We start from the raw sequence: 11,434 nt of genomic DNA, 5'->3' as shown, positions 1-11,434 counted from the left end.
GAGAAGTTGGCACATGGTGGGGACCTTATTAATGAAAGGCACTTGCTATGTACAGCCTGCCGTGGTCCAGGAGGTCTCCCTCCTCCCCGTCTAAGCTCCCCACCTGACCTCTGCTTCATGGGAGTGTGAGAAGACAGGTCCTCAAGACAGCGGCCTCTGGCTTCTGGCCTCTGGCAGCAGTGGGATCAGGGAGACCTTCTATAGTGAAAGCAGGTTAGCTGGTTCCAAGAAGTTCAGGTGAAGTTGAGTAAAATGGGCAGGCCCCTGCAGGAAGGGGAACAACGGCAGCACCGAAGAAGGGCCCGAAATGTGCCAGAGATGCTGGAACAGTGGGAGAGCACAGTTTGCCCAGATGACTGCACCAGGGAAGGCGAGGGGGCCACCCAGATGGAGCAGGACTCCTGGGGAAGAGCACTGCGTACCCCCAACATGAGATCACTTTTGATCCCTATAACAAAACCAAGAGGTAGGTATTTTTACCCCCATTTTACAGATGTGGATACTAAGGCCAACATCGTTTCTGTGACTTGTCCCGGTCACTTTGCTAGAACCTGAGTTTTCTGACAGCAAATCCAGATTCACAAAATGATTCATGGTCTTACTGAAAATACAAAGGCAATGTGAGCTGATAATAAAATGGAGCAGGGAGAGCTCAGGGTGGGGAGGGCTAGAAAGGAAGGCTTCCTGGGAGGATGAATCTTACTTGAGATCTTCTGCCCACTGAGCCCCACTGGCTCTTCCCAGTTCTGCGTCTAGGCCAGCTGTCAGCCAGGCAGGTCCCAGGAGCTGCTGATGGGACACAAGTCCAGAGTTTGCCTTTAGAGCTATTGATGGATCAGCTAGTGCATGGAAATTATACTGTGTGAGTGTCAAAGACGGGGGTTTGGGGGTGTGGACTAACTTTTATTAGACACCTGATATTTTCTAGGAGCTTTGTAAAAAGCTCTGTGTGTTCGTTTTCATCTAACTCTGGATGGTTGGCGTTTTTATCTCCAATGAGGAAAATGAGCTAACAAGAGGTTAAGTAACCTGTCCAGAGGCAAGCTTCAGTCTAAAATGTGGGTCCTTCTGGCTCCAAACTGTGAACTCTTTCCATCCCATTTATTTTCCTTCTGAACTAAAAAGCAGTGCTTTGTCTGGGATCTCATCATGTGGCTCCTGTGCCTGATGGTCTGACAGCCACAGGGCGCAGAGAGGAGAGAAGGCCACAGCACCTGTGTCTCCACCTCCGGGAGCAGGCACCAGCCCACTCGGCCACTCTTCTTATGTGACGCTCTGAGTGAAAAGGTCCTCAGGACTTCTCCAGAAACCTTGTGATAATTCACCATTAATTAGCTAGGTCATTATTTTTAAGCCGCATCAATATTTCCCCATGGCAAAGTCAGCTTTAACCCACACCATTTACATACAAATTGCAGCGCATCCCCATACCCGTCACTTGAGCTAGGAAGGATGACTATGATCACTGAGCTGCTTTTGTACCAGCGACAAAAGCTTGCTTCACCCAGAGCAGACAGGGCACGTGCTATTTCCAGGATTCCTGGGTCTGTGGGTAGCCAGGTTCTTGGACTCCACAAAGGCCACTGTTCCATCCCTCAAAGAGCTGTAGATCTAAGTGAAGAGACAATGACCAGGAAGGAAGCAGAAAGATGGAAGAATATGCATCGCAAATGTTTTTCCGAATTGGATGTGCCAATAACTCACAGCTTTTCAGTGTTACATGAAGCCATGGCTGCCCCAATAAGCTAGCGCTTCCCTCCCTGGGGACCCATTAGATAGGGACAATCAGACACCAATGGGAAGATTGACCCCATTATTTTCTGCAGTGAGCATAAAGCACTGTGATGATGTTATCATGTCCCCAAGCACCAAGATGCAGTCAGCTTCCCCTTTTCTTTTTGGCCTTCGCAGCGACATCCACCACTCTAGACCTGGTATTCTTGCAACACACACAGAGCAGAGATTGCAAATTTGGTGGATGAGGACAGTGTGAAGTCAGAAGAGAAAAAAGAGGTTTCTGTATAAATTATACATGTTATATATAAATTATTACGTATAGTTATTATATGCCTCAATTCTTTTTTTTTTTTTTTTTTTGTAGAGACAGAGTCTCGCTTTATGGCCCTCGGTAGAGTGCCGTGGCCTCACACAGCTCACAGCAACCTCCAATTCCTGGGCTTAAGCAATTATCTTGCCTCAGCCTCCCGAGTAGCTGGGACTACAGGCGCCCGCCACAACGCCCGGCTATTTTTTGGTTGCAGTTTGGCCGGGGCTGGGTTTGAACCCGCCACCCTCGGTATATGGGGCTGGCGCCCTACTCACTGAGCCAAAGGCGCCACCGTATGTCTCAGTTCTTAATGGGGGAAAATGAGGGGCACTGTTTGGATTTGGAAGTTGACTGCGTGGAGGGCTCAGGGAGCAGAAATCTACAGGGGCTTCCTGGAGGCGTTGGTGCTCAGACTAGACGTCAAAGGTGAGGCAGGATTCTTGAGTGAGAAGGGTAAGAAGAAGTGGGGGTCTTAAGACACACAAGCAATGAGGTGACATGTGGGCAATGAGATTTGGCCGAAGGCTCCAACAAGGGGAGTATCTGGAGAGAGAAGCCATGATCAGTTGGTGGACTGTCCTGGGTATCAGGTGGTGAAGGAGCCCCTGTGTTCTAAGGGTACCTCTAGGAGCACCCCACAGTGGTGATTTGTGAAAACCCACAGTCCTGTATGTGGTAGCAGAGGGCTGCTTCTGCTGGACTCTGGGGCTCAGGCTGGCCTCACTCCTTAAACCCAATCATCTCCCAAAGTGTGGTTCGACTCAGTCTCTCTCCACTCTCCAAGCCTCTGCCTGTTCACCTGTAAAAGAATAGGCGTGACCATTGTCCTTCCCACATGAAAGGACTGCTCTGTGCAGGAGAGAAATGGCCAGCACTCTGGAAGGTACTATCTGAAAGGAGTGGAAGAAAGAGCCGCAAAGACCAGGACTGGTCCTGTCTCACCGTTGGGTGAAGGAGGCTGCACACCCACTTCCCACTTCAAGCGCTGTGTGAGAGTGCCGTGAGGTGACGGCCCAGAGGCTGCAGTCTGTCTCAGAATTCTGCCACTGCCCTCATCTCTTCTCTCTTCTTTTCTCTCTGAGAACGCAGCCCTGTCCCCATTTTTCTGATGGAGGGTACATTGTTTTAAAGATTACCGAGATGATCCCTGGAGAGCCGCAGCCCCCATTTTCCCCCAAACTGTGGGTACTGACACAGGATTCCCCAGCACACTGGCTAATTATAAGATGTTGCTGAGTCTCTGTCCCTACCCCATGCCCCCAGCCCACACGGCAGCACTGGCATCTATGACAACCATCAAACAGCAAACTCATAAAGCCAGCTCATCTTCCAGGGTATAGGACAGCTCCAGGGCTGTATTACAAATGTTTGACCCCCAGGTACCTCCAGGTCATGGGGATTTATTAGTTGGAATCTGCAGTTCAGCAGATGACATTTTAAAAGGTGTTTTATTGCCTTGTGACCTCTGTGCACTGCACGGTTATTCTGAGGCTTTGTGTCTGTGGTAGCTGTCAGAGCTACAGTGCTACCTCTGTACCATGGCCCTGCCTGCCCGGCACAGGAAATCCAGGTGTGGCCATCCCACCCAGCACTAAGCACCAGAGTCCAGAATCTCAGGCTCTCCACCACTCCAAGCTGGGACCTGATGCCTAGCCCAGTGAGAGGGCTTTCCCGCAGGAGAGCTGGCTGCAAAGAGATTCTTATCAAATCTCCCAAAAGGCCACAAAGTCAGAATGTGCTGGGTATATGGGGAAACTGAGGCTCAGTCAGAAAGCTCATATTATGACAAGCTTTGTCCTGGAACCCAAGAATGGCCCTATCCTTATGTCTCTTCACCAGCTATAGCTGCAAATGTTTCCATTTTGATCTTTGCTTTAAAAGAAATGATCCACAGAGTATGCCTTGAAGGGTGAGTCCTGGATTAGCAGGAGCAATGACCCTGCTGCAGAGAACGGCCTGGAGGCCAGGCTATTAGGGAGACTCAAGGCCCACTGAGAGAAGAAAAGGGGCCTTCTTTTTGTGTGTGTTGGGGCAGCCTGGGCTGTCTGTGGCTTCCTGGAGTAGCAGGGCACCTCATACACAGTCTGTGGACCAACCAGCAGCTCCCTCTGCCCAACCCCCTGGTTTACTTCTAGAAGTCTTTTGAAAATGAATGCAGGAGTCCCCTCATCAAAACCACACAGTTGGACATGGAGGCCTCCCTGCAGCTCTCAGGTTTCCCTGGATTACAGCACCATCCACACGTATTCTAATTGTGTATGCCATCTTCTGCTCTTTCACTGAACTGTGAGCTTCTGTTGCAGAGAGATCAGGGATGATTCCCTCCTGTCTCCCTGGGAATCCCCCACCTCATTGTGCAGGCTTGGGTGAAGGCTCACTCTATGGTGATTTTACTGAGTTGAGCCCCAAATCTGACACCTTCCAGGAATGGCGGCTCTTCCTTGGAGCACTCCTCCAGCCTAAAGTAATGTAAGTGTTGAAGAATGTGTTTTTACCCCAAGACATGCATTAAGGCATATGATCCGAATCCTGCCAGTCTCAGCCCATTCTTGGTTTGAGGTTAAGATAATAAAAATTGCACACAGACAAGCACACTTTTTTGTCAAATGCCAGTCTCCTTGGAAGCAGAGACACATGAACTCCTTTACTGGTTTCTTATTCAAGATCAATGAAACACACAGTTGAGCTCAAGAGGTAACATCATCTCTCCAGACTGCTAGCTATTCCTGTCCTCAAGCCAATTCAATCTTGGCTCAGTTCAGCCAAGACTCTACTGAGTCTGTACCTAACTGAGACCCTAGAACTACAAAATGAGTAAGGTGTAGTGCCAACTCTCATGAGTCCATCAGTCTAGCAAAAGAAAAAAGTAAGCAATCAGATGATTATGGTATAAAACAATGCTGGCCAAGCCCAGTGGCTCATACCTATAATTCTAGTACTTGGGAAGCAGAGGTATTTTCATGAAGCCAGGAGTTGGGGACCAGCATGAGCAATATGATGAGACGTTGTCTCTACAGAATCTTTTAAAAGTAGCCCAGCATGGTAGCTACACTCATGGACCCAAATACTTGGGAAATTGAAGCAGGAGGATCACTTGAGCCTGGGAGTTTGAGGCTGCAGTGAGCTATGGTAATGCTATTGCATTACAACCCGAGTAACAGAGTGAGGGTCTGTTTCAAAAACAAACAAACAAAAAAAAAAAACAGAAAATACAAAAATAGAAAAAAATAGAAGTCCATGGGCTGGGCTGTGAACATGTTACTGTGGGTTCTCACCCACTGGGCCGTGCATGAGAGAGCAGATAGAAGTGGTGTCGTGAAGGAAAACTTAGAAGGTCATCACAGGCAGAATCAGCAGCACAAACAAAAGTATGGCGGTTCAGAAGGGTCCGGTGTTCACCAGAAACTTCATGCTATTCCATGTTGCTGAAACAGAGAGTCTAAACCAGGAAGTGGCAGATTCAGGAAAATAGACAAAGACCCCTGCAGACTGACCTTTGTGCTGTGAGCAGCAGAGAGCCACTAAAAAAAACTTAAATATGGCAGCAAAGACTTAAGTGCTGTGGAAAATCCATTTGGTGATCATAAAAAGGGTGGATTGAGGTTAGAGTGAGTGGAAAATGGGAGATGAAGTGTGACAATTAGAATATCCCAGAAGGAAGATGGTAAGGCCTCAGGTGAGGGCAGTGGAGATGGGAGGGACAAAAAGGAAGACTCGTGTGTGATTTGGGGGATGAAAGACCATCTGGCTTAGGTAAGCAATACAGTGTGTGGAGCTCAGCCTTCCTCCTCACTAAAGCTGCCACTGGAAGGCCAGGAGCTTGTCTGGCTGTGGAGTATTAGAGGCCTGCTGGTGGGTACATGTGATTGGCAAACACCAGCTGGGACTACAACAGGTGCTGCCATAGCCCCTCCCCTTGCACTAACTGGGCTGAATACAGGGCATTAGGGATGAAGGGAGGGCAGCCAGCATCCTGGGAGAAGCACTGCAGGAATAGAAAGACCACGTGTGCTGGCCTGTCAGCTACTGACTAGGTAACTCCCGGGCTCCCCAGAGGTGCTCAGTCCATACAGGCACGGCAGGGTTCATTTAATTGGTAGCCTTTGAAATGTTTTTGCTCCCCAATCTTCAGGAAAAGGAAATGAGTGCTGTGGTGGGTGGATGAGGTGTTGAGCTACAAGGAAAGAGACCAAGCCTTTGATGAGCCAGGGACATAATCAGTAGCACATGTCCAGACACACTGCCCAACTCACAAGGACTCTGGGGAGCTAAGAGAGGTGATGAGGAGGGGTGAGGAAGGGAGAGGTTGGCAGGTGGCTAATTGGATAGCTCCCCATTATCAGTGAGGCTGCAGAGGGCTGGTGCATGGCCCCAAGATGGGAGAGCATTTGCCCTTGAGTCTGAGGGGAGGCTCCCAGGGAGGTCCTGCCCTTACTATTGACCAGGTTTTAGACACTGTGCAAGATACTGCCTCTCTCTGGGCCTGTCCACTCATAAACTTAAATGGGGATGCTGGTGCCTGCTTTGCAGGGTACAGTGATGATCCAGTGAGAGGCAGTAGAGGATCATGGTTAAGAAGAAATGTGAGCGTGGGGACAGGCAGTCAGACCACCTCAGCTCAAATCCTGGTTCCATTACTTGCAGACAGTGTTGCCTTGGGCAAGTCACCTTACCTTTCAAAATCTGTGTCTATCCTTTTGAAAACCAAGGTAACAATGGTACCCACACTATAGCCTGGGTTTTAGGACTAAAGAAGACAACTCATACACGTGTCGGCCCCTCGGAAGTGCTGGGTCACTGGGAACATGGCTGGGAAATGGAAGAGCTGAGCACTGCAGCCAGAGGGTGGATGTAACCTCTGGTTCAGTAGACAGTATATTGCAAATATGGGCCATTGTTGTTATTCATTTAGCCCCAGTTCCATCACTATTAAGATGCATTTTACATAGAAGATGCACGATCTGAAGAAATTAAGTGACTTATTAAGTGGCTAATTGGATAGCTCCCCAGTATCAGTGAGGCTGCAGAGGGCTGGTGCACGGCCCAGCATCGTACTGGCTAGGACTTGAACTCTAAGTAATTCCTCCAGAGCCCTTGCCCTTTGTGACACACCTGGGCACTGCAACGCTGGACCCTGCACGGGGGGCACTGACTTGGCCTTCCATTGGCCTGGCATTTACAAGAGTTTACCGTGTGCCAAGCCTGTGCCAGGGACTTCACACAGCTCACTGCATGTTTATAAGTAGTGAGCTGACTTCTGTCCCAATCTCACAGCCAGCTAAGAGATCCCATGAGGCAGCTACCCCCTGCCTCAGTGCCACGATCTGGACCTGGGTCTGCCAGACTGCAAGGCCTGGGCTTCCTCCTTAGCCCCACGTTGGCCCCACCGTGCAGAGGGATGACGGTGACGCCATGCTCCCCCACCTTCTCAAGGCCCTTCCGCAGACTCTGTCTTTCCTCTGCAAAGCAGGCATTATCACCCGGCTGTACATGAAGAAACTGAAAATGAAGCGTATTAAGTGACTTCCCGAGGTCCCAGAGCCTGCTGGCAGTACCTAACTCATCGTCTTTCTGTCAGAAAGCACTCAGGAAGTGACATTTAACTCACAGCTGATCCCCAAAATGAAGGCATTTTCTGGGTCATATCCAGGACAACCAGCCCTCAGTCAGAATTTGGGGAAGTGCCTCAGGAGGGGTCGGCCACGCACCCCAGCCACCGGGAGCTGCAAGCGCCCTACCTATGGGCTGGCAGCATGGGGTGCTTCTTTAATTAGATCACCATGGTAACGAGCTACAGGAGAACAATAGACAGTTGTGTACTTGCACGAATCATCAGCCTCAGACGAGGCCCTGCTAAACTGTAATTACGCTGGAGTGGAAGCAGATCTTCATTCCTGGGAGAGAAACAAACCTCCATCCTCGCCTAGTTACCTGTCCTTGTTATTTGAACATCAGGGTTCCGGATTCCAAGTGGGCTTACTGTTTGGGTTTAGATTTGGAAAACGGTCAGACCCCATACAAAGACCTTTCCATCCTGGGTTTTGAGGGGTGTGTTTCCGGAGGGGAACTGAGGGCAAGGTGAAAGGTAATAATAGTCACATAGGTAGCTTTTATCGCCTATCAGTTGTGCTGGATGTTTTATATCACTTGCCCCTAACCTTAACCGTCACCCATCAGCATCTGCAGCAGGTGTCATGAGTCCCACTTTATAACGTGGAAAGCAACCCGAGGGGCATGTCTGGTGCTGCCCCGACAGCCTGAAAGTTTGACCCCCAGGCCCACAGTCTTTGCCCTGAGCCATGTCACTGTTCAGGGACAAAAGGAGATGTCCCAGTTCAGCTGCACTTCTAAGACATCTGAGTCCTCCTTCTGATGACAGGTGAGGGGTTCCCTTTAATCTGGTTAGTTTTGCTGGTCTGATAAGAAGCAGTTCACCCCAGCCATTGGCGTCACTGAGACACATAAATAACAGAAAGATCATTTAAAAATAAATTACCAGCTGAGAGCAAGGAAAACGCATCCTTGGATGGCTGCTCTTTGGGCCTGCCATAAATCTACTGTCTTTTCGGTGCTATGATGGCCAGGGCCACAGACCATAAAGGGCTTCCACAGAGAAATTTGAAAAATCCCAGCAAGATGGGGCACGCGGGAGTCCTAGGAAAGGCGTCTGCAGCTTCTGCACCAGCCCCGCTAAGGGATGGAGCCCGCAGGCTGGGCAGGCACGATGGTGTGGGCACACCAGGGCAGCCAGCTGCTGCCTGCCTTCTGGGATTTCGGGGGCACTACAGAAAGAGCTCAGCCCTAAAACATTTGTGGTGCCTGACCTACTTTGACAGGAAGGAATGAAATTTCCAGTCTCACTGCAGCACAAAGCTACATTTCCCTTTGGAGACTGGACCCAGTGACCTCAATTCGTGTGCCTGAGGAAGAGTATGATTCTAGATTTTGTTTTTCCAGTGAGCTCACGTGTGTTGGAAAAGTCAGGGGATGGAATAAGGTGTCACAGAAGGTATGGGCTGGGGCCCAGGAGTGCTGGGGGCTGGGGCTGTAGAAGGCAAACACACTGAGCTCCCTGAAGACTGCTCTTATTCTGTCTCTGAGACAGTAGGGGGATGTGGTGGCCTCAGAGAGCCTTTGGACAGGTCACAGAGCCAAGCCAGCTGTCACCTCATCAGGCTGCTGTGATGATCAAGGGGCATGGTGCCCTCCAGCCAACCACAGTGAGCAGGTCAGTCTGCACAGAAGGGAGGAGGGAGGCCAACCTGCCTGTAGCTGGTGTCAAGGTCCGTCTTCCCTCACTTGCACAGCCAGCAGGAGCATTTTAAAAATGCATTACTTTTGGGCGGCACCTGTGGCTCAAAGGAATAGGATGTCAGCCCCATATGCCGGAGGTGGCAGGTTCAAGCCCAACCCCGGCCAAAAACTGCAAAAAAAAAAAAAAAAAACAAACAAAAATGCATTACTTGGCGGGGATGCAATGGCTCACACCTATAATTCCCGCACACTGGGAGGCCTAGACAGTAGGATCCCTTGAGCTCAGGAGTTTAAGACTCATCTGAGCAAGAGTGAAACCTCATCTCTATTAAAAATAGAAAAATCAGCTGTGCTTCGTGGCAGGTGCCTACAGTCCCAGCTACTCTGGAAGCTGAGGCAAGAGGATCCCTGGAGCCCAGGAGTTTGAGGTTGCTGTGAACCGGGCTGAGACCATAGAACTCTAGCCTGGGCAACAGAGTGAGACTCAGTCTCAAAACAAAATAAATAAATAAACAAACAAACAAACAAATATATCTTACTCACGGGAAAGGGGCAGAATCTTAAACCATTGGGAACAATGTGAGCTACAAGTGCATTTCTAGCTATTGACATGAGTGGCTTAAAACTCTGGGGCTACTAGCCTTCCAGGGGATGTGGTGAGATCCCTGTGGGTTGCCTGTGCATGTGTGCTGATTTCTGAGTCTCTGCAGCTCCCTGATGCCCACCCCTGGGCCTTCCCCCACCTGCACTAGAAGGATCAAACACCAGCTAAGAAATCCCTACTCTGGCCCAAACTCCTCATGCTGTGACTGGTCAAACAGAAAGAGCGAGTGACTCACTCCAGGTCCCAAAGCAAGTGAGCCCCACACGCCTCCAGTCCCATTCCTCCCTCTTCCTGGACAAACCACTGAACCACCTCTTACAGACATCCAACACCAGAGCATTCTCGATGTGTCAACAAAATAGCCCTTTACAAACACAGATCCTGGAGCTCCCCCGTTCAAAATCCTGGATGATTCTCCATTACCCTTGAGATAAGACTCCACCAACATCTTTCCTGTGACCTACAGGCAAGAGCACCTCCAGAGAGGTCATTCAGGTCATGGCACCCCACCCCCACACCTGCACAGCCATGTCTCAGCCCTGGTCCCAGCCCCCCACAGCACAAGGGGCCTCAGCAAGGCCTCAGTGCAGCCTCCAGCCTCCCTGTGTTCAAGCAGCTAGTGGATCATCTCACTGGCAAGTTCCAAGGGCTCTCACACCACAGGACCCTTGCACATGCCTTTCTTCCTTCCTGCCACGCCCCCCTCCTCATCAGGCTGCGTCCTCTTCAGTCTGCCATTCTCAGCTTTGTGTCTTTCCCAAGAATGCCTTTTCCTGGTTGAGCTGACCTGAATTAGTCAGGGTCCAGTGAGGACCTAGAAGTTATTCCAAACTAAGAGTATTTAATAGGCGGTGCCTGTGGCTCAAGGAGTAGGGCGCCGGTCCCATATGCCGGAGGTGGTGGGTTCAAACCCAGCCCCGGCCAAAAAAAAAAAGAGTATTTAATACAAATTTGTCATAGATGTAGAAAAGCTGAAATGAAAAGGTTTTTAAAAATTAGCACTGAGTTTACTTAGAGATTTGTGTTATGGGAAGCCATTACTAGCCCTAGGTTTGGGGGAACAAAAGGGAAGAGGATGGGAGACCAGGATCTAGAAGTTCAGGGGTTGGCTCTCTGACCACCAAGGGGCAGCCCCGTGTGTGTGGCCAGGGCCTCCTCGAGCGCCTGCAGTCACAGTCAGTGCTTGGACCTCTGGGTGGGGCAGGACGCAGGTTCACGGGCAGGCCTGAGACCCCAGAGGCCTCCTCAGTCTGGAAGCGTGTACAGTGCAGGGCACAGACCTTGACAGGCTGCATGTCTTCACTAAAGTAGAGAAAAATGGAAAACCAGCAAGAGACTCCCCCTGATCCCTCCTGATGCCAGAGTCTAAGCAGCTAGCCAGAGTTTCTGGGAAATGTGGTTCTCAGACTCCAGCCATTATCACAGAGCACAGAATGGGTCTGAGCAAGAGACAACAGCTAAAAACTGCAGCAGACCCATGCCACGTGGGACTTATCTATTGACCTTTGCCTTTGACTATGGACTCTGTA

The sequence above is a fragment of the Nycticebus coucang genome, chromosome 4 (genome assembly GCF_027406575.1).
Source record: "Nycticebus coucang isolate mNycCou1 chromosome 4, mNycCou1.pri, whole genome shotgun sequence".
Taxonomy (NCBI): Eukaryota; Metazoa; Chordata; class Mammalia; order Primates; family Lorisidae; genus Nycticebus; species Nycticebus coucang.
The sequence above is the reverse complement of the archived record's forward strand: the minus strand, read 5'-3'. Positions refer to the sequence as shown.